This window comes from Psittacula echo (genome assembly GCF_963264785.1).
Source record: "Psittacula echo genome assembly, chromosome: Z".
NCBI lineage: Eukaryota > Metazoa > Chordata > Aves > Psittaciformes > Psittacidae > Psittacula > Psittacula echo.
In genome coordinates, this window is record NC_137742.1 from 11,178,816 (window position 1) to 11,202,323 (window position 23,508).

The 23,508-nt window shown below is 50.8% G+C and overlaps 1 protein-coding gene across 1 annotated transcript in view; it reads left to right on the plus strand.

Moving 5' to 3' along the window:
* Nucleotides 1-208: 208 nt before the first annotated feature.
* CNTFR (ciliary neurotrophic factor receptor) overlaps nt 209-23,508 on the plus strand; it is a gene marked incomplete at its 3' end in the record, with an annotated part of 205,837 nt that continues 182,537 nt past the window's right edge. Inside the window, exon 1 of the mRNA XM_080637993.1 lies at nt 209-309. The remainder of the gene's footprint in view (nt 310-23,508) is intronic.

Consider the following 23,508-nt stretch of genomic DNA (forward strand, 5'->3'; position numbering starts at 1 on the left):
GTGTTGGGGTACAAGGGTTCGCCGGTATCGGCGGAGCCACTCGTGGGTCTGTGTGTGCGTGTGTCAGTGTGTGCGGGTGCGTGGGGCGGGTGCGCGCAGCGCGGCGGGGCCGGGAGCGCGTCCGCGGCGCTGTGCCGGGGGGTGCGGGCTGAGCTCATCGCTGGCTCCCCGGCGCTCCTTACCAGTGGCTTCTGCGGTCACATGGGTTATGTGCTGGAGTTTAAAAGAGCTTATAGCCCCCGAGCCGGTGCAGAAGCAGCCGGTGGTTGCATGGGGTAAAGAGCCGGGAGCGGCGGCAAGGACGGCGCCGTGAGTACCGGGCGGACGTGGACGGAGGGCGGTGCGGGGTGTCCCCCACCCTAACCCCCATACCACCCGCTGGCCGGGGGAAGCGGGGGTCAGCGGAGGCGAGCCCCGGTGCCCGCCACCAGAGCACTGCTGCCTTTCTGGGAAGCGAAAAAGGGGAGTGGGAACGTTCTTGCTTTCCCCGTTCCGCGCCTGCTGTTCCGTCCCTCCCGCCCCGCAGTCGCTCACCTTTCCCCACGCATGTCCGCGTCGTCGTTCTCCCCCCCGCGCCGTCGGGGCAGGGGCGAACCCTGTGAGGAAACAATTTGGGTAACTTACTTTTCCTGCTCCGCCGTGCATGTGTGTCCGCCCCGAGCCCCGGCCGGCCGGGCGTTCCCGCCTGGAGAGGGATGGGGGGACGCGGAGTCGGGGCGCTCCGCAAACCCCAGGCACGGTGGGGACCCCTGTTCCCCGGAGGGGACGGCATCGCAGCCGCTGCGAGCGGCGTCAGGTTGAAGGGTGGGAAGGGATGAGCCCTCCTTCGTGCTGCATTGCATGAGCAGGGCTGGAGCTGAGGTTGCGGGGTGGCTCTTTGTAAAACGGAGCCCGTGGATTTCCTGGGCGGGAGAGGGATTTTTTTCCCTTCGTCCCTCCAAAGGCGCAAACTGCCCTTTCCTCTGCTGCGGCAGTGCTTTAATTTTAAATTATTACTATTTTCTTTTGAGGGGGTGGTGTGATTTTATAAGAAAAGCATCTGCATGGCGCTTCTGTGGAACTGCTCTCCCTGGGCTAGGCAGCTCATCCCGAGCGTGAGTACGAGAGCTGCCTTCCAGAATTGCATAATACACACCGATCCCTTTGCTGCACAAACTCCCTGACATTTCCAGATCTCTGTGATTTCCCCCACTGCAATCCTGAAACAGGGTTGGGACTCCAACCAGCGCAGGAGCTAATCTGTGCTGCCTTCGCTGGGGACAGAACCTGGTCTGCATGTTTCAACATCCCTGGCTCCCCTGGCAGTTGTTTCTTAGTCTGCTAAACTTTTGGGGTATAAAGATCAGCACTTTTTCACTCTCTTAGAAAGCCCCTTTCTTCCCCACCCTATGCTTTTAGGCAGATGTGGACAGTTTGTACAGAGCACAGGTTGCAGAAAGAGGTTTGCCTTCAAAGCCATTTGATTTCTCGTTCATGTCTCTTTGTGTTTTAATTTGCGGGATAGTCCAGGAGGTCCTTTCCTCAGATTGCTTTTTGCTCAGGAACTTGCTGACTTCTGCTATGATTCCGCTCATTTAACTTTGACCATGCCCGCATGTTGTTTACCCCGATGAGGGACAGGACTTGCACACGCCGCTGCTGGTCCTGCTACGGTGTGTGTAGGCAGCGAGGCTGCAGGGACACTGGATGCTTCCTGCAAAATGTGCAAATATGTGGGAGCAGCCTTTCCTGCTCCTTGTCCTGTCCCTCTGTGAGGACTTAGGGCTTTGCCGTGATGGCTAGAGATGTGTAAGGGATGCTTGTGTCCAACCAAGCATCTCACTGGGACCGGGTACAAGGACCACAGCTCGCTGGGGCTCACTGGGGAGGGCAGAGTTTTCAAAGCCAGGCTGTGCTTTGGAAATGAGAGCCCCATGCCTGGCAGACTTCTTCACAACATCCCTTTAAGATAACTTCATCAGAGCCTATTGTCAGAGCAGGCCAAGCCACGATCTGACAATTGTGTGTTATCTTTGGTCTGACTTACCCTGAGAGGACCCGATCCTACCAAAAAGGTCTATCCCCATCCTTATGGGAGGTGCTCAGCACCTCCTGGACTTGGGAATAAAGAATCCCTGGTACTTTTTGGAGCCAAAAGGCTTGTGATGCTCATACACGTACAAATAACTGTGCTGCCAAAGCTCAGCTTTTGGAGATGTGGCTCACTTTCCAAAGCCGGCAGCAGGAGTTTTGTGGATGCAAACCCCAGCTCCTGGCCACTCTCAATTAATTCCCCTGCAAGCTGGAGGAATGCATCCTGCTCCAGCTCAGGCTGGGGCTGGTTGTGCGCCTGGGGAGTCTGTCTCTCAGCTCTGTCGTTTATTATTGCTGCCGCTGCCATTACGCCTGACAAATGGGAGTTGCTGAGTAATGTGCTGTTTGTGTGTAAATATCTGAGTGCTCGCAGCTGAGCTCACTCCTGCGACTTCGCAGGAAGCCATCTCAGCACCTTTCCTCCGTGAAGACCTGGGAACGCAGAGGCGTCCTTCTGCAGGGACCTTCCCACGACTCCGGACAGCTTTAGCCTTCGCTCTTCGCTGCTTTCCTGCAAAGGTGAAGCCTCCGTCCTCTCGGGTTAATGTGGAGGCCCTGCAGCAATCCTGAGTGTGAGTCTGGCGTGGGAAAGGGTCCTGTGTGAGTGTGTGTGTGTGTCACCTTAGGCAGCGAGGCACGGTTGCTCCCAAGGGTTCTTGTTCTAGGCAGAAAGAGTTTTTGGGACCTTGTGTTCTTTGATAGAGGTGGTCATGCACAACTGGGAAAGGAGTTTTATTTTGGGTTGGTTTAGTTGTTTGGGATATTTTCCTACCTACTCAGCCCCGAGTTTCTCTTAATTTCATCCCATTTCTGCTGAAGATGCTAAATTATTCCTTCCTGTACCATTTTCATCCCATTTGCAGATTAGCATCCGACTGCTTCTGTCAGTACTTGCTCAGCCCAGCTAGACTGATCGCAGCTCTTTTAATCTCTCCCCTTGTAAATCAATCCCTTCTGCCTCCTGATCATTTTTGCGTCTCATTTTTCTGAAATCCCTCCAATTTGTCCATTTTGTGTCGGTGACGTATGCCTGGCCCTAAACATGATGTATACCAGGCATGGCAGCGTGAGGGAAGGACACCTCCTCCCCTCCCACCCCGCTGGGGCTTGTGATGCTTTGTCAGCACTGAACTGAGTTACTTCCCCATTATTCTAAGCTATAGTCCCTGCTCGGTGTTGCAGAAGAAAGCAGCATACCCAGGTCAGTGCCCTGGGGGGAATTCCTCCAAATTTTGGCCATGAGTTGCCGAGGTTGCTTGCGTGCTGCTAGCATATGCTGGAAGGGGCCAGAGCTCTGGGTGCTGTCTGTAGCTCCCAGAGTGTGTGACTCTCCCCACAAGAGCTAATAGTTGAACAAGGAAGGATGATCAAGATAAGAGAGGGCAAGCTGCATCAGGGCTGCTGGACAGGTGGGGAAACTGAGGCAGATGCACAGGGTCAGTGCACGTTTCCCATGCTCTGTCCAGCACCCACCTCTTGTTTAGGTGCTCCATGTGCAAAGTCCAGTGCCAGTTGCACCCATTAGTATTGCAGTCAGCATGGTGTTTTTCTGGGAGATACTGGATCTTATTGCTTGGTCAGAGTAGGCGGGCAGGAAACAATGCCATTTTTTGTGCATTGCTTCTTGTGCTAATGGTCAGAGCTCGGTGCCACAGGTGCTCTCACAGGGCATTTGCTGACTTAGTGCAAAAGCAGTGTCATGCATTCATACACTTTGAAGTTTTGTCATCCCAAACCCTGAGCTCCCAGCACCAAGCGTTCCCACTCCCTGGAAGGGCACGGCCCTTCCAGGGACCATCTATTTTTAGGAGGAGCTGTATTCTGGACAGTGTCCACTGCAGATGCTCTCTGCCTCCTCCTCTTGGTCCCTCGCCAGGGACACCGCTCGGGCTATCTTCTGGTGGGGCAGATCTCACTGAGGCTCAGCGGGAGTGTAACAGAGGTGGCACTGTGCTGGGCATGGGGACACTTGGGGGGCCATTGCTGCTCTGGAGGTGGTCTGGAGGGCCAGCAAGCTCAGGCTGCCTTTCACCTGAGCTGTGGGAAATGGCAGGTAACTGCGCTCCAGATACCAGCAGAGCACGATGCTGACTTTACTGTGGGTTAAGTCCGGGCACTGGCTGGGCCATGTGGTACCTGGTGCCGGTGCCGGTCCGTTCGCCTGGATGACACTAGGGGGCATGAGATCTGCTGGAATCCCCTTTGTCGGGGATGGGGAACGAGGATGCAAAGCTGCTCTTGATCCTTTCAGCCTGCACATCATCCTCCTGCACGCTTTGAGTGTTAAACCCCGAGGGGTGCCCCGCGTAGCTTGTCCTGCAGCGAGGGCAGGACGCGGCTCTCTGGATGCTGCTCTGCTGGATCCGCCGGCCGTGGGAGCAGCCGGAGTAAGGATAGTGGCGATCAGCCGGAAACATCTCCAAAGCGGGGAGGAGATGGATGCAGCCAGACTGCCAGGGAGTCTCCGGGGAATTTGGGAAATCCAGGAAAACACCTAGCTTGGTTTTAATGCCTCTCTGGAGGCATTGTCCGGAGAAGGGATTAAGTTAGATTCAGGGCTGGCTTTCAAGATGCAGTGTGTTATGGTTTCATTTTCTGCTGGATGTTAAGCTCACGCATGATGTCTCCTCAGGGTCATGTTCCCCCAAGGCAGCAAAAACTTTACAGAGTCCAATTTAATGAATGGTTCTGATCGATCTGAATCCTGGTGGGGTTGTGTGTAAATACATAAATCATACATATGAGTCCATGTATATATCTGAGTAGGGTGCAAAAAATATGGTTTTGAAGGTGTGTTTATGCATACATAATTTCTGCATACATTCAGCGGTAATATTGTCTTCTGTCCTTAAAACCTATTATTCCAGATGTGAATGCGTGTATGTATATTAAAATACTACATACTGCAGTCTTTATCTCTTGTTATAACAAACCTCACGAAAGGCAAATAAAGAGATATTGTTCTCATAGCAGGCTTGGAAGGACCCAATATTTATATTCTATGAATTTTTTGATAGTTTCTGTTCAGCATGTTTGCAGTTATGATAGTGGGGTATTTTTTGCCTATCTATTTAAAATTTTGTGCTAGTGGGAGACTGAAAACATTCGGATCGTTTCAGTTTATTCATTGCTTAATGAAAACAGAGATCAAGCTTCTGGATTGAAATGTTGGGGCGTGATAGCATTCTGGCATATTAATTTCTAAATGGTTAGGGTTTTTTTTTAGTGCCTTATGTTGCCAGATATCAGGCTCCTCTGCTGAAGCACCACTTTCCTCACAAGCCCCCAGGCAATGTTTTTAGTAGGACGCTAATGCACCGCAAATACTCCTGTTCTCCTAGAAAAGGCTTTGCTGACTGTTGTTGAAAGTAGCAGTAGGATGGCTAGAAATGAGAGATCAGAGGAGGATGATGCCGCTGTGTCAGTGCGTTGGCTTTGTACCTCTGCTGGAGGGTTTGTTTCGAGCCATGCGGGCGAGTGCCGGTGTGAATGGATGGAAGGGCTTTTCCCCAGCTGGTTTCTGAGCGAGGGCTGAGGACCAGGGGTTTATTTGTTTTGAAAAGCCTCGTGAAGTGGAAGGAGGTCCGGGAAGAAGTGCCGAGTCTACTTCTAAGTCAATTAAGGATCATATCGAAGGCGTGACATGGTCTGAAGTGGAAAGGGTGATTTGTCTTAAGGTGTTACCTAATTAGAGGGTATAGTCAGGGCTCTAATTGGCCGTGACACCCTAAAGATGTCATCGAAGCCCTCTTGAGGCACCGCTGATCCCGTGATGTGGCTGTAAGCTGTCTGGGCAGCGTGGCTGCCGCACTCTGTCTCAGAGGCTGTCTGGATGCCGGCGCTGGAAAAGGCTGCCTTCCTTTAGGTGACTTGCGATGGCCTCTGGGGATGCTGCCATCAGCGAGTGATGTTCATAAAGTTGCAGAATGAAAGGAAAGCTGCAGCAGTTAGGAGAATTAATACTGGTGCCCACTATGTGGTAAATCTCCTCTCTCTTCTCCCCAGGAGGATCACTTTCTGCTGCTCCCTGCTCCGGGGAGGCTGGAGGAGGAACTCTGTAAGAGTTAGCAATAAACGATGCTGTACTGCAGTCGCAGTTGTGTTTGCAGCAGCTAGTGGAGGGATTGTGATCCCTGTCTTAGCCTTGCCTTAGAGAGGGGACACGATGGGATCAACTGAAATCTGTCTTGCCCAGACCTGGTTGCATTTAAATTCTATGCAACATACCCCGTGAGAGGGGACCTGGTGGGGGAAGCAGCACAAGAAATGGATGAGGGAGAAAGGCTGCTGGAGAGGCTTTGCTCTGATACGGGAAGTGACTCGCAGCCTGGGCCTTGCTGGTGCTGATGGTAGGTTCTTGGTTCCCCTCTGGGAGGAGGGACAAGGGGCTGCTCCAGGGCTGCTCTCCACGCTTTTTATCCATTGGATCAATTGGTATTTCCTGGTCAGTTCACTCTGCCCTGTGAGGAGAGGACAGTATGTGTTGCCCATTCCCACCAGTGGTGCTAAGAGCCAGTAGGAGCCAGGTGGAGCCAGGGAGTTGGCTGGTGGATGAGCATGGACAGCAGGGCCCACTGTCATTCCCAGCATCACTCACTGAAGATGGGAATGACAACTATGCATCTAAAGCATAGTCTCCTTCATTAGGGGTGAAGTCCCCAACACTGTCAGAGCAACCTGAATTATCAGGAGGGTTTGAATCCAGCCCCTCAGCATGCAAATATCCCCTGAGGTCAATGCTCGGCTGTGGGAATAGCACTGGATGGCTCAGATCTCCTTGGGAGGAGCGAGATAGTTTCGATTCAAAGAGAAGGAGATCCTCGGGGCAAGGCAGGGCCAACTGCAGAGAGACTAGTGGACAGCTTTGCTTTTGGAGGTAGTCACAAACTCCCTCAAAGCAAGCACACAGCTAGGCACATCCCTCTGCTAGCAGTTATCAAGGGATGCCGCCTGCTTGTAATTATGTGGGTGTTAAGCCAGTGAATGCATTTTGTTCACAAAGTTGCAGCCTAGTATTTTCCTACTTCTTGTGGTCTCTGGTGGCTTTCTCAGTCTCTGGAGCACGGGTGAGAATAACTTGGAAACTGGATATAGTAACGTGCCGGACCCTGCCATTGCCATGTGAGGCTGAGCCACCCAGCTATCCCTGCTCCATGCAATTGCCATGGCTTCCTAGCATCGCAGGGGAGACACTGCATTTTGGGGTGCCGTGTTAGAGGTAATGGATGGGGGGGTAGAGAAGGCAGCTGTTTTTTGACAACAACATCTTCTTTACGCCAGAAATAGCTTCTTTCAAAGTGGCCACCGAGGCTGTGTGCTTTATAAATGCCCAGCAGCACAAGCCAGGCTGATCGCTGCCCAAATCCCATGCAGGCACAGCAGCTATTGCACGCTGTATGGGATAATCTGTGAGAAGTGTAAAGCTCCCTTCGCTGGAGCTCTTCAAGCTGATCAATGCAGAAGGAGGGATCTGCTGTTGCGGCTGCTTGCCTGTCTGGGCTGGAGTTCCTGGGGCCAAGCACGAGCATTCACTTGTGAAATTAAACAGTATTACATGTTATAAAACAACTTTGCTCCTATTTGGATTATAAGTACACTTTCTGCACTGTGGTCCTTTTGTCCGTGGCCTAAAAAATGCTGGTGATAACGAGGACACATCCTCTCCTGTGGATAGAGCATGGCTCTCAGATATAAAGAGAAGGCAGCCTGTGCCAAATTTTGCCAATGTGTAATTTATCCTCCTCTGTGCATCAGAACTAAGGGTTTGCAAAATAAATGCATTAAAAGAAGGAGAGGGAACAAAAGGCTGCTGCTGCTCTGAAATTCAATCAAAAAAACCTCTGTCCATTCCTCTGGGCTTCTCACTTAGAAAAGAGCTCTAGAAATAACACTGTTAAGGCAAAGGTGCACCCACAAATAACTGCGGGTTTGGGGAGGGCGCAGTTTTGTTCCGGAGGCACCAGGGCAAAGTGTACTTGGGGTGTTTTTGCTTCCAAAAGGGTGGATTATTCTCATTGCATGAATACGAGGCCCTTCCAAGCAGCCTGGGATTGCTCAGCCTTGATATCCTTGCCTCGCCTCTTGTCTGTCGCCGGCACGCTATACGCCTGTATTGGTGGAAGGCTGTTTGACTTGGGAACCCGGCTGGAAAGGGAAGGGAGGGGGGGGAAAGTCGCACCAAGCAGCGGCCGCTGCTCTTCACAGCTCTCCGGCGCTGTGGATAAGAGCGGTTTCCTCTCACCCCAGACCCTAGACATGTGTGGGGCGGCTGGTTCCCCACATGTGTTGTACAGACATGTTTCCGTGCCGGCTCGTTGTGACTGCCCACCTATTTGCAGCTGGGGGAGCTGAAGCTGCTCTTTCTCATGATTCATATAAAAAGAGTCTCTCTCTCTGGATGGAGTCGTCTCTGCTTTTATTGACCTGGTTCCGGGAACGACAAAGGCTTTTCCGTCTCCTGGATGCGTGATTTCTGCAAGGGCTCTGGAGCAGGGGCCAGCTCTTGCTGCTGGTGTGTTTCCAGCCCTCCTAACGTGATTAGTTTGACAGGCCCATTGGGTATGTTGGCAAGTCTAGTTTTTGTTTTGTGCCTGAAAGTCAGTACTGTGACGGGGCACAGAGCACTGGGTAATGCTGAAATCTGCGCAGGAGAGAGCAGAGTGGCTAGATAGTATTTTTGGCTGTGCCATGGATCTGCTATGCCACCTAGCAGAAACCCCTTGTTCTTTTTGATGGGGCACTACTGTAATGTCCCAGCTATCAGAACAGACTGGGTGCTCCCCTTTTTTTGGCTGCAGTTTGAGTTATTTTGCCAGCAAAAGGTGCAGTCTGAGGTCTGTGAAACCAGATCGTGGCAGGACATCGTAAGCATGTACCTGGGGACTCCCAGTGGGGATTTCCTGGGGATTATCCATCCTTTAAATGTCCAGCAAGCTGCCATCAGCCATTTCCCATCCACACACCCTGCTTGCTGGACTCTGGTTTGGTGCTTGTTGACCTCTCAGAGCGATGCTGGGGGAAGGGTTGGACTCAATGATCTTAAAACTCTCTTCCAACCTACTTGATTCTATGATTGTTTGTTCCTATGATTCTATGAATGTTGAAACATACCAAGTTCTTTTGGCTTGTTTAGACGGGACAAAAATTGGGAGTGCTCCATATCCCCACTCTGCACAGTCCTTTTTGAAGTATAGACACATCTGCTGCATCCCAGCCCTCTTTGTTTTTGATCAGAGACATCAGGTTCACCCTAGCTTGCTCCTCTGCAAAGCAAGGATGAAGAAAAACTTCTCCAACAGCCATGGTGGGTCCTTGACTTCAAAGGCATGCGATATTTGTGTTTCCTAGTTTTGGCACGTATTCACCTGCAGTCAGGCCAGCAATGCTGGGTTTTTTCCAAGTAGGGCTGCCTTATGCACAGAGAAGAGCCAGTTGTGCGCTGATGGGCTTGTTGTCTCCCCAGAGCTGGTAGAGGGAGGAAGATGACTTGCCCAGGTCACAGATGTCAATGGCAAAGGAAATGAGTTGATGACTTTGACTTTCCCTCTTACAACAAGTAATTGGGATAGTCTGACCAGACTTTGGGTCTAGGACCTAAACAAGAGGTTTGGCTTACTGCACATCTGCATTTAGGCTGGGAGGGTTCCCCAAGGCTGCTTGCTATAGCAGGTCACCAGGGTCAGCTTTTAACCTTGCCACCACATGTGGCTGCAGGGAAGCATTATTGCCTGCAAAGAGGGGAAACTGAAACCTGGGATGGTTTGGGATTTCCTTGAGGTCCCAAGGCAGAAGTGGTGGCAGAAAACCAGATTTCTTGAGTTGCTCACAGCTCATGCCAGCTGTGGGACACATTAGTAAATACTCTGCATAGACCAAAGCAGGGCATCCGGTACTCTGCACAGCACTGTGTGCTTATCTGTCTCTGTCTTTAGTTCTTCTGGCTGCCAAACCCTGAGATGACATTTAAAGGCTTTACATTTTTTCTCTCTTGCCAGTTCCAGATCAAATTTGCTGAGTTGTCAAGCTGAAGATGCTTTTCTCCTAAGTGCTGGCCCTGCAACAGCTCACCCTGCTTCATCCCTGCCTTGGAGGAGTCCAGCTGTGTTCCTCCTGCCTCTGCTGTCACTGGCAGTAACACGAGGGGGCTGGAGCAGCAGCTCTGCTAGTGAATATGTGAAGAGAAACAGATTTTTAGCTTCTCTTTTCCCTATTGCTCAGGCCATGCTGGAATCAGCTGGCAAAGGGTGTTCAAAAGCAGCAGACAGAGCCATGGCTTGCACTGGAAAAGAGGCGTTGGGATGGAGAGGGCAATGGTAGGGACTTGCATGCAATCGCTTCCTCCTTCTCAGGCTTCCATCTGACCTAGGTCTTAGTGGTGAGCAGTGCATGCAATGAGCTGGTGGGTACTCAGCAGAGTCCCAGCAGGCTGGGTGCCTGCCTTAAGACAACCAGGATGAGTGACACTAATCAGCAGCTTTCCTGCTGGATTTCAGCAAGGAAAGTGATCACTTGTCTGTATGTGGTGAGTAAATTGCTCTCATATCCCCGGAGGCTGTCACTAACGCTTTGCCATGCTCTGCTGGCACCAGAGGATGCCTCTATTGCTGCTGTCTGCCTTGGGGACAAGCACAGACACATGTCTCCAGCTGTAAGTGAGCTTGTGGAGAAAAGAAACCTCCCCAGAACATGTATTTGCAAGCTCTGGTGTGTCGTAGTCCCTCGCAGGCAGTCACAGCCTTCTCCCAGCATGTGAGCTGGGCTCAGAGCCTGTCTCCTGGCATGAGAAAAGGATGGTGCCACCTCAGCTTTGGAGCAGCTCATGCAGAGAGCCAGGGATGGCCGCAGGTGCTGGAGCTGGAGACATCCCTTGGTCCCACCACCAGCAGACAGCTCCAGCCTTAGTCCTCAGACCATTTTTGAGGGATTTGTGTAGTATGGGTTTAAATCCAGCCCTTCGTCTTGTACAAACATCCTCCTTGACCAGGCCTGATGATAGAGCTAATCCTGAGACAGCTGTAACATTCTGGCTTTTGCCAGGCTCTCACTTCTGACTTTACATCCACCAGACCCTGCATGGTGTCTGCTGGGAGCTGTCTCAGCTGTCCCTGCACAGCATTTTCCAGTTCAGAGCATACCACATAACTCAGTAGGGTGATGCCAGTTCAACCTGGCCAGTGGCCCTTTTGCAGCCCGGGCACTCATCACCATGCCCTTGGAGGACACCAAGCAGCTGCTAGATGGCAGAGACATGAGCTGACCTGCATCTTGGCTTTGAAGTGCAGAGGATGGAGCAAGGCTGTGACACAAGCAATTACAGTGTTGGCTTCAATGACCAGAAGCCTGAGGTTGCTCCTGTCACCCAGGCTAGGAGGTGGAGGAATTTAATTACCATTCTAACTTCTTCCAGAAGTAGCTGGGGTACTCAGCAACAGACAGCTTTCTAAAACCAAAAGGAGGGGAGGAAAACAAAGGACTGGTTAACCCTTTTAGCCATACTGTGCCCAGATGGTGTGACCAGGCTACCTAGGGCTTGCTTAGGCTCATCTCTCTGAAGACACCCATGGGCACGGCCATGTCCACAGAGCAGCAGGGCAACACTTCCTCCCTTCTGCAGAGGTGGGATCTGCCCTAGGTAGAGCCCCTGCCTTGGCAGTGCTCAGTTTCAAAGCGCTGCCTGCTCACTGTCCCTCCACAACTGCTGCTGTGGACATTAATTTTTCCCAGATTTCTGCTTCCCTTTGAATATCCCTGCTAAGGATCATTTTCCTTGCATGTGTTAGCTGGTATTTTCCCAAAACTGAATCTTGTGCTATTTCCTGCCTGTCTTTCTATTATTTCTCCTGCTCCCTCTTTCATTATGCCTAAACCTACCTTGATCTTTGTTTCTGCTCACTTTAGAGGAGGCTGCTTGACCCTTTTGTTCTAGAAAGTTGTAAGAGGGGAGAAATTGTCCATTTAAAAGATGAGAAATCCTGCCTGCCTGTGTCTTGCTTAGCACCTCCCCAGCTAGACAAAAGCAACGCAAATCCCATGGTAGCCAGGGTGGGAGGGTAAATCAGGTGTTTTGGGAGTGGGAAGAGGAAAGGAAGGGCTGTGGGGCAGGAGCAGGCTGCTGTGACTGAGGCTGGCAGTGGTTTACAAGGTCTGCAAGGTGACGTTCCCGACTGCAGCAGTGGTTGGTGGTAAACTTGAGCTCCTGTACTGAGGGGTCTAAAGGACCAAGAGACAACGCGTGTTTCGGGGTAAGGCCAGGCTGGATAAGAGGGGTATCTTCTCTCTGGTGTTGTACCTGGGGTTTCATGTAGGGGAGGGGGAACATAGAAATAGCTTGTCCTTTAGAAGTGTGTCTCCACAGTTCTCGGTAGCTTCCCAAGTGGAAACCTATTTTAGGCTTGAAGTGACCCCTACGCAATCTATTCCTTATGCTGTGTGTGCTGCTCAAGCACAAGTGTGTGATAACTTTCTTTTGTGGCTCCTTGTGGAGGTCCTGCCTCCTGAATTGCTTGTTGTGGTTTTTATCTCTTCCAGCTGCTGCTTTTGTCTCCCCCGAAGGAGGGGGAATTGCAGTAAATGGGACAGGGTTGCTGCAGATCCCCTTGTCCCACAGTGTGCCCTGAGCTGGAGATAGAGCACCCCCAGTGTTGGGTCTTCCTGCCTTGCCCCAGTTCTCACACAGCTGGCTGTGCAGTGGCATCTCCAAAGGAGGTGGGCATCCCTGTTTGCAGGAGGAGCCAGAAAAAACAGGGTGAGTCGAGAAGATGGAGTGGAAAGGGTGGCTTCTCCCATCTGGACCAATGAGCCCCTTTGTGCACCCCTTTTTTTAGACCTTGCTTCATCAAAGCAGCAGGACAATGCTGCTTTTCCCCAAAGACCCATGCCAAGGGACCATCACCTCATGTTACAACCTCAGGAGCCAGACGTCTTAGAGACTAAATATATCTGCTACTGCAGCTCTTGGCTTCCACAAGAATAAATCTTATAGAGGTAACTTTTTTGCTGTGCAGTTCTCAGGGCTGGCTCTGTTGTGGTTTCCACTGAGACAGCATTTGGCTAACACGGCCAAACATGAGTGGAGCAAGCCTGGAGCTGTACAGAAAGTGATTAAGATAAGGCAGGGTTATGATTTGCCTGTCTGATCCTGAAGCTTTGTGTATTATGTAGTGCGTGTAGCAAGAGGTCAGCAGCCTCCTGATAATTTTCATTAGATTAGTTGGGCAGGATAATCATCTGCTAAGAAAAAAACAACTTGACTGCCTGTTCAATAGTCGGGGTTTAACTGAAAATAAATAGTCTTGTAATTATAAGGACATTGTCAAGGTCAAGAGGCTCAAAGATTCACTTTCTTTTTTCCTCTGGTATGTTTACAGAGATCCTGCAATTCTTTGTGAGGATTTTTTTTTTCCTCCCTTAAATTCAAGCCTTCAGAGCTCTTAAAGGAAATTCAACACTTTCACAGCAGTGAACGTGAGTGGTGTTGCAATAACCAAGTGGTGCTTGTGCCCTGCTGCAGCTGAGTGACCTCATGCTAATAAGCAGGGCACTCACTAGCGAGCTGGGAGTACATGCCGCCAGCCCAAGCAGACTTAACCAGGGAAGAGATGCTCTTCCCTCCTCATCCCTGCTAATTGTGGGATGAATCCAGCCCAGAAGACCAGGCTGTGCATTGCTCCTTGCTAATGGTATCCCTCCTTGGGACTGGACAGCCCAGCATAGCTGCCACCCCATTGAAATAAGAATGTGCATTAGGTCCTGGGGTGACTTTGCTGCTGTAGTTCACTATTGCTTTCAGAGAGACCTGGAAGGAAAAGGTTGGGAGTGAAGCTGAATCACTCATCAGTACCAACGGGTTGTGCAAAGGGGACTTTGCTGAGGAAGCAAATGGGATATTAAAGCTGGGGTTGGTGCTCATGCCCTGCTAAAATGTCCACCCTAAAGTGGCTGTGCTTGCCGTTTACCTTCCTCAGTCACACGCAAAAATAAAGCCTGGAAGGATCTTTGTGATCTTATAATCTGGCCAGCTGCAGGACTGATGCTTGCTTGGGGAGATCTGGTCAGGGCTTGCAAATGCTCAGGGTAGGTTCAGAGCTGTTACTGCCCAAAGTGATGGAGAGCTTGCTGTGTCCGTGCTGGGTGCTGTGGCTCCTCAGCAGTATGTTGCCATGGCAAGTAACATTGCCCTGAACCAAGCAGTGGTCTGGAATATATGGGGGAAGCTTTCAGCTTGCTGTCCTGAACCCAGCTTCAAGCCAGGAGGGCTGCTGGCTGTGCAGGGGGACTTCAATCTCAGTAACCTCCATGGCAGAATAGGCAGAGTTTGCATGCTTGTGCCAGCTGTGCATGTCTCTGCCATGGAAAAAGCGAGCTGCTGATGTGGCCAGATGAGCTAATGCATTGAGCCTGTCCTTCTCTTTAGTTTTGTTTTTCCCCAGCCTGATTGCCCCTAAGTGGGGATTCTCATCAGTGGAGCTGGTGGAGCTTGCGCTCATCCGAGTCTTCTCCACTAGGAATCTGCCGCTCTTGTTGCCTGTCACAGGCTTTGATGGATGCCTGAGGGAAAGCGAGGGCATGGCTTGGCCTGATGTGCCAAGTGACTGATGGTGTGGTCTGATGACTAATGCCATGCGTACGCAGCAGGCATATAGGTGCTCCCTTGCTCTTCTTCGGCAGGAGATGGGAAGAGAGGGCGCTGCCTTGACAGCTTGGTTTGAAAGCAAAATGACTCCAGGGTTTATTTCCCTCCCCCGTAGTCTCTCCCCTTCTCCCCCCCTGCCCCCCCACTTTTCTTTTTTGCTTGACAGAAAAAGCATAACTTGTCTTTAATTGGTGTTTTGTGCCTGTCTCCTGCCAGAACTCAGCAGAGAGGGGGCTGGCTGGATCAAAACAGCTCGAAGTTGTGAGGCTGTTATACGTCTGGCCTGCCTGTTTAAAACAAAACCACACCAAGAAAAAATCAGCTCTTATGTCTCCCCCCACTCCCAGTTTCCTCTTGCACCATAAAAGCAAAGCTGTGGATGCTGTTGTAAGCCCTCCTCAGAACATCGCATCGGAGGAGCCTGATTGACGCAGGCAGCATGCGGCTGAGCGCCAGCAAGACGGCACGGCACGCTCTTGACCTTCTGCTGAGCGCGGGGCTTGGAGCATCTAATTGGTGTGTTCATGTAAGGCTTCACACTGTTTCATGATCTTACAAATAGGACCTGCCATTGCCTGGAACACAAAACAAATGCGTTGCAGATCAAGAGGGGAAGTGTTCCATGCCCCTTGAGCAGTGCTGCAGCACCTGGCTGTGCTGCTTGTTGGGCAGTGATTCCTATGCAAGCAAAGCAAAAGTAGGGCCACCAAACGGCTGTGAGTGGGGTCTCCTTAACATCTGGTGGGTGGTTTTATACCAGAGGGGAAAAGGCTGGAGCTGAGTCCTGGCTGGACTGATGCAAAACCAGAGTCACTTTATTGTCCATGGTGAACGGTGCTGTTACCATGACCATATCCCACTCTTCAGACAGGCCAGAACATGAAGCCTGAACTGTGAAAGACCAAAGCCCTGATGGGCTGTATGTGTTGTGAAAGATGAGGATGTTTAGATTGTGGACAGGGCTGGATATCCAAGTGAAAGTGCACTTGAGGGAGGAAGAGCCCTGGGGCTTGTTCGTTATATTTTCTATGGAGGCTTTGGAACCTCTTATGGAAGTGAAGAAAAAGCAAATAGCAGCTCCATTAGAGTAAAATTCAACTTGCTAAATCATCCTGTCAAAGACTGTCCACACTCTTCACATAGAATTTTTCTTCACTTTTTTGCTCCAGGCATCCTCCCTCATTGATGGTCTCTCTTCCCCATCTAGGCCAGCCACCCAGACCTTTTCCCTGCTTGTTCTCTGCTCTGGCCTGGTCAAGGCATTGACACTTTGAATTGGTCTTCCTTCTGAATTTGTAGACTCCGTTCAGCAGATCAGTATTTCAGACCCTTCCAGAGCTGTCCGTGTCAAACTGTGAGTGTGGGAGAAGCCAGCAGCCACTCTTGTGAGCCACTTCTTTCCTATTTGTAGCTGCAGGTCTGCAGTTGCATGGCTCCCACCCCACCATGCTGACAGCTGTGGCTGCCCTCCTTGGGGACTTCTGAAGGAGAGCAGGGCAAGCTGCTCTAACCTGATAGTTTAAGGGATAATGCAGTGAGTCTTTTCTGCTTTTCCTTTTGACCCTTCTCCTAGCTGAGCTTTTGTTATTCTTCTCTTACCAGTGGAAAATAACTGGTATATACCTATTCTTTAGTTCCTGAGGAGTCTTAACCTTTTTTCTAGGCTGGAAATAAATACTGTACTTCACAGGGCAGAAACTGAAGGCTGAAGTTATTCCAGCACTGCAATGTAGCCTCTGAGGAGCAGCCACTGTTTCCCTGGGACTGGTGCTTTGTGGGTATCTCCTCATTTTTGCTGCCAGATGCTTGATGGACAGTGGCTCCTCTGCCCTTAGTCTGGATACAGGGATATAGGGAGACAGGAAAGCGGGGAGGAGCGATGCACTCCAGCAGAGGAGGTTTGGTTGGCAACTTTCTGCATTGCACCTTGCTCTGGGGACCAGTTTTCTGCTCCTTCAACCTGATGAAAGCTCCACCTGTTGAAAGCTCTTGCTGTTTGTGTATTTCCAGGTGGAGAAGTTGCAGGGGGCAGAGGAGGGAATGGACCCTTCCTGCATCCCTCTTCTCCCATCAATGGAATCCAAAGCTGGGGTGGGAGTCCCTCTGGTAGAGGTGAGCAGGGAACCCTAATTGCCCCTCTTCCCAAGGCTCCTATGTGTGTTAATGACCTGTAATGGGATGGGTTGTGTTAGCCTATTAAGCCCCAATGGGGTTCCTTGTCGACTTAAAAGTGTGAGGAATTTCACTCAACCATGTTAAAACATTTCCACCCTCTTTAATAGCCTCATGCATTGATTTAACCCTGTGGCAGCTGGGGTTGTTTGCTGGGAAAAGCCATCTGGCTCTCCCCAGCCTCCTGCCCTGCCTTCGTGCAGCCACTTTGGCCAACGTTCCCCATTTCTGGGGAATCTTATTAGCAGAAGGGCTGCTTTAGCTCTTGCCTTTGCAGCCCTCCTGGTGGCTGGCTTGGTAGAACCGGTGTGGGAAGCAGTTTTCCTTCCATCGGGCTGAGCGTGGCCTCGCTTTGCTGCGTTTAATGAGTGCTTTTGCCCTGGCTTGTATCAGCCACAGCCCACCTGCGCTGCCAATTACACCGCGGATTTGGTGTGACCTGCAGAGCTGGGATCATGGTGTCCGAGGTTTAAGTGTTTCCGAGCCCCAAGGTGTGAAAAGTCTCACCAGTGCTGAAATGGAGAGGGGTTTCTGCGTTATGAAAGACCTAAGGACATGCTGGTATCAGGTGCTGGTGATCTCTGGGGAATTTAGAGAATCAAGGGCTTGCTAATTGCAGGCGCCTTGCCAGCATGTTGGGGAAGAAATTCTCCTTAATCACAGTCAGTGTGCCCTAATATTTGTTTTTTTCCTTCCTAATTGAATTAAATGTGTATTGTAACACCTTGGTGGCTGGGAATGGCTGCGTGCATGGACCTGAAGTGTGTGCCTGCATGCAAGTATGCTGACGGGGCTCTGTGGGAGCGAGCGTGGCGGTTCTGCTGCATAAACATGCTGCATCTGTCACATTTGCCATTACTGGAGAAGCTGGCACACAGGCCAGCGTGTGCCTTGCTCACGCTGATCCAGCCACTGTTCAAGATGAGCTTTATGCAGGGTCCACGTATCCATGACTTCCTTCTGTCTAGTGGCTGATGCTCAAATTCGTTCCTGCCTCCTTGTAAAAACTGTTGTTGTTATTGTCATGGTTTCAGTCGTTTGCAGGGTAGGCTCAAAGGGGAATATTGGCTGTACTGATGCTAGCCTGTATCCTGTGGGGCCCCAGGCTAAAGGCAGGGGTTGAGGTGTGGAAATCGGGGTAGCTGGGTGATTGCAACACCAGTGAGCCCTACCCCTGCGCCTGTGCTGTTATCTCTGCACAAATGAGCGGCTCCTGTGTGCAAATATGCTGTTATTTGAGGCATGCAGTTAAAGTTTTGGCTGGTTCAAGATGCTCTGAGCATCTGTGGGTTGAGAGAACATGCAGCATCTTGGAGGCTGGTTGTGAGGCTGCTGTGGTCCTGCCTTGGTTCAGAGCAGGATGCACAGCCCATGGGAAAAGCCATCCCGGATATATCTAAGATACTTTACAGCGATAACAATTTCTGTCAACTCTTATTTTGTTGAGGTATCTGATGCAGGGAGCAGCTTGTGTCGCTAGTAAGCAGTGCTCAAAAGGCTGCATGTAAGGGTGCCTGGTGAATTTTAGGCAGAAACTATGCTGGCTCTTGCCCTGTGTGTGTGTGTGTCTCCTCAGTGTGTCATTCAGAAGTGCTGCTCTCTGTAATTAATCCCCCACAATTAAATGCAGGGAAAAGAGCTCCTAATTTTCAAGGTGGGCAATTGGAAGGAGCACTGGAGATGAATGAGGTGTTTGCAGGCTCAGTCCTCAAAGGAAGGAGGGGGGGCTGAGTGGGAATTGAGTAACTGAAGACATGTGAAGATGCTGTTGATGAAAGGGAGGCTAGCTCCTATTTCAAAGGCTTGGACCTCCTCTGGACACCCTGGCATAACTTGGCTTGGATCTGTTCTTTCTTGGCAAGGATATTCTTGTAAATGGAAATGCTGGCCTGGGTGACCTTCTGTGTCTGGCTGTTGGAGGAAATGTGCTGATCTGAAACAAGCTTTTCCAGAGCTGAGCTCTCAGGCTGGGGGTCTGTTGATCTCCCTGCTGAGATGCTGGGGTTGGCAGCCGGGCTGCGCTCCTTCTCAAGTGCCTGGGCTTGCTCTCAGCCCAGGCCCACCAAACCACTTGTGATATGAGCTTGCTTCTGACTCTGAAGGTCAAATGGCTTGCAGCAGGGTGACAAAGGAGCCCTTGATCTGAAAGCGAGATTGTTCTTGTGCCTCACCCTAGGAGGGGTCTCATGGGCTGGGATGCCTCCTGGCTGAAAGGAATGCCTAAAATGTCCTTTCTTTGCTCCTGTCAAAAGCTCTTGCAAATGAGAATCAAAATATCTGCCCCAGTGCTTTCCCGCTGCATGCTTCAGGCTGGCTTATTCCCTGAGAATGGCTTGATCAGTACAGCCAGATGACCTGAGATCCTGTCTCTGGCGGTGGACAGTAGTGGACATGCAAGGAAAGGCATAAGAATAGGGTGAGCACACACTGTGAGGCTCCAGCCTTTGAGCCAATGGCTCAAATGTCTTCAGCCAGAAGTAAAGAGATCTTTCTTAACTCCTCTGCTGTGAATTTGTCCAAGTGCATAGATTCAAGAAAGCAAGTTTGATCTCCTGCAGTGTCTTCTGACCGGGAGTCCTGAGTCCCACTGCTCTTGTGAAGGGCTGGTCTTTTCTGGGCGAGAGCCCTGCTGTTCTCTGGCTTTTTATGTCTCCTGCTGTGGAGGCTTGGGTGTTGTCAGGGTCCTCACACACTGCAAGTGCAAAGTCTGTGCTTGTGTACCTCCAGCCGTGCAGCAGCAAGATATCCCCAGCAAGTCTCTATGCTATGAGGAGTCTTGCATGATGCTGTGCACCCCACCCTCACGCTGCATCCTTTCTCTGCCTGGTTATGCCTTGTTTAGTGTCTCCAGGCACATGTTTTATGCAGTGCCACAGACACCCGGTTACACATCTCCAGTGCTGATGTGTGACAGCTGAAAGATCATCCTGTTTCTGCATGGAGGCAGCGGCTGCAGTCGGGTATATATTGCTCCAGGGGTCCCATTTGCAAGTGTTGGGCTGTTGTGCTTTAGTCATGAGGCACACCACAGCCGCATCTCACTGAGATTTTTCCTGGCTCTTTCTGTTCTTGGAGCTTTGTTCAATTATGTTTTGGCAATAAAGCGACTAAGGGCTCCCATACTGGGCAAATAAAATGTCAACATCTCAGCCTGAAAAATACCTCATAAATTTCTCCATACAACTTTAAATTAAAAAAGAAAAGCTGCAAACTGACAGCACCCATTCTGGTGAGCCCTTGGCGGTCCCCTTTTGATCAGGAGGAAAAGGGATTGGGGTGACTTTTGTATTGCAAGAAGCTGTGCTGGGGGTGGAGGAAGGCTAGGATCACTAGATTGATCATCCAGTCTTAATCCACTGGTGATACTGTTAATTACTGTAGTCCCGTGTTAATGTGACCCCTAGACCAGGAGGACCTGTGACCTGTCATACCCTTCGCTTCTTGCAAGCTCTCCTGATGGTGACGATCATTCCTTTCATATAAGCTGTAATCTGAAGGCAGTGTGCAGGTCCCTGGGAGGCAACGAATCTACTTAAGCACACCAAAGGCCTTCCCAGTTGGAATAGTGCGGCCCATATTGCATTTGTGGCACGATTTGCAGGCTTCCTGCTCAGCTTCTGGTGCAACTATGGCTTTCAACCATCTGCTTGCCCTTGAGCTGCAGGGTATGGCTCTTGGTTGGAGCAGTGATGTGCAAGGATGCTTGCAGAGCAGGGATGGGCTGCCTCTTGGCTACAGAGTGAACACCAGCAGGAAAGATGCTGAGAGTTCCCAGCTGCACCATGTGTTCATTGTGCTTTGCTGGAGTGATTCACAGGCAGCTGGGAGCATTTTGGTCTTGCTCCCCAGTTGCAACGGGCCTGTGCCACTGAGCTGCAAGCAGAAAACTTTGCAGCCTCTTGCTCTGAGTGTAGATTATAGCAGGCTTGCTTGGTGCTTGGGGTTAGAATAACCCTCACAGGGTCCAGCCTGCAGATGTGGTGGGTTACAGCCCTGACAGCACCCTGTCTAAATGCCCGATTAACCAAAAGCTAAGTGGAAGTAGCTCTTTCTTCAGGAAAAATCCAAGTACTTGCTGGTTGCGCTCCCCTGGATGAGGCAGGGTCTGAGCTGGCAGAGTGCAGCCAGTGGAAAGCATGTTCCCTGCATGCCATTAACTCTCACATGTTGCTATTACAGCTGGTTGTAAATCATTTGGGGGATTCCTCTGCTTCCTCCAGGTAAGTGTAATACAAAATTTAACCTCCTTGAGATAAGGTCTGCGTCCGCTACCTCCACCCTGCAGCTGTGGGTCACTTTAAAATAACAGCACTCAGGTTGCCTTGAACTAGAGGATGCTGTTTGACCTGCAGGCTCTGACCAAGAGATGCTCTACAGGCAGGTGAGGGAGAGGAGGAAATTTATTTATCCTCTTGTTCCTTGCATCCCTGCCTTTGAAATGCTCTGAGCTATTTAGGGAGTAGATGGTTAGGAGCCTGGCAAGGATGAGAGGACAAGGGCGAACTGTCACTAGGTGCTGGTCAAGAGTACCCAAGGAGCTTGTGTAGAGCTGCCCAGGCATTCTTGCTGATGGAGGATGAACAGTCTGGGCAGTTGGCAGCTGATGGACAGCCCCACTGTACCCCTCTCCCTGAATCTGCTGGCTCAAGTGCTCTTCCCTGGGGGACAGGCACCTGCCAGATGGTACTTATGCCACTTCCTTTCTGTTGCTCCCTACAGGGCATTCAAATGCAAAGCTGTCAGGTTTCACCAGCATCTTCCATCTCCTGGGAGACAGACATGGGTAAGCCCACCCAGTGCTACCTGCAGTCCACTTGGCCAGGCCTGGTGCCTCTCTGGGGAGCTGATCAGCAATATTGGCAGGTTCCCTGTGCCCAGGAGCAAGAATATAGTGCCAGTGCAGGGAGCAGGGCATGGGAGGTCAGAAAGGGGACTGGGAGGTCACGGCTCAAATCCAGCCGAGGTTGGTGTTACCCTGGGATCTACCAGCTTAATTGCAGGAGGATATTGCCATTGTGTGGGCAGTGCAGCAGATGTTACTGTGATCCTTTTAACAGGACACTTTGGAGGTAGTTAAGAATTAGGTCTCTGGCCCCGGGTACAGAGCTTGGTGCCCTGTGGTGCCTGGGCTGAGGACAGGCTGGCAAAAGGGTATCTTGTGACAGAGCACAAAGCAGGTTTCCTTGAAATGCTGCAGAAGGAAAGAAATCTCCTTTCCTGTTTGTTTCCAAATCCTTATCTAATCAGATGGATTTTCAATGACAAAATGAACATGAGCTGGCACTGTGCGCTCGCAGCCCAGAAAGCCAACCGTATCCTGGGCTGCATCAAGAGGAGCGTGACCAGCAGGTCGAAGGAGGTGATCCTGCCCCTCTACTCTGCTCTCGTGAGACCTTACTTGGAGTATTGTGTGCAGTTCTGGTGTCCTCAACATAAAAAGGATATGGAACTGTTGGAACAAGTCCAGAGGAGGGCCACGAGGATGATCAGGGGATTGGAGCACCTCCCGTATGAAGACAGGCTGAGGAAGTTGGGGCTGTTCAGCCTGGAGAAGAGAAGGCTGCAAGAAGACCTCATAGCAGCCTTCCAGTATCTGAAGGGGGCCTACAAAGATGCTGGGGAGGGACTCTTCATCAGGGACTGTAGTGACAGGACAAGGGGTAACGGGTTCAAACTGAAACAGGGGAAGTTTAGATTAGATATAAGGAAGAAATTCTTTACTGTTAGGGTGGTGAGGCACTGGAATGGGTTGCCCAGGGAGGTTGTGAGTCCTCCATCCTTGGCGGTGTTCAAGGCCAGGTTGGATGAGGCCTTGGGTGGCATGGTTTAGTGTGAGGTGCCCCTGCCCATGGCAGGGGGGTTGGAACTTGATGATCTTAAGGTCCTTTCCAAACCTAACTATTCTATGATTCTATTAATCTGATTGTCAGCATGACAACCCTGTGACTATCTGGATGATAACTTTATTGTCTTCAGCAATAATAAAAAAGCAATTGCCTGTTTCTTCTCCAAAGCTGGTAGTTTCTCATCTGACATTTGGTTATGCAGAGTTTAGGCCAGCGGAATCTCAGGTGGAATGAGTTCCTGTTTTGGTGCTCAAATGCATAAGGACACCTCGATTTGCTGTTAAGGTGCATGTACATCACCCACATCCTTGCTGCATCAGGGAAGCAGTGGGAATTTTAAGGCCCCATTGGTTATATGGTTTCTTTCTTTCCTAGTCTTGATATGGCCATGAAGATGGAGCCTTCAGGAAAACATTCTTTGTCTTCTAAGGACCACTTTTCCTCTGTTGACAAACATCTATCGGCTGTGTTTTGAAGTCTTGCAATATTTCACTGCTTACAGAGCTCTCTCCTATAGCTGCATGTGTGCACATGTGCTGCTGTATGTGTGTGAGGTTTTGCCTTTGCAGCTGGGTTGGGGCTGCTCTGTGATGCCTTCAATTTTCTGGGTTGAGAAATGCTAGTCTGGGAAGCATCATGGTGCTGCATGGGGCTAAGAAGGGGAGCAGCAGCTGGAAAACCTCTCCTCCTAGAATGGATTGTGTTTGTTCCTTCTTGTGTCAGTCAGTAACGCCTGGCTGAGCCCATCTTGCTCGGGAGGAGTTTGTCGCTGCCTTGCTAGCTTGG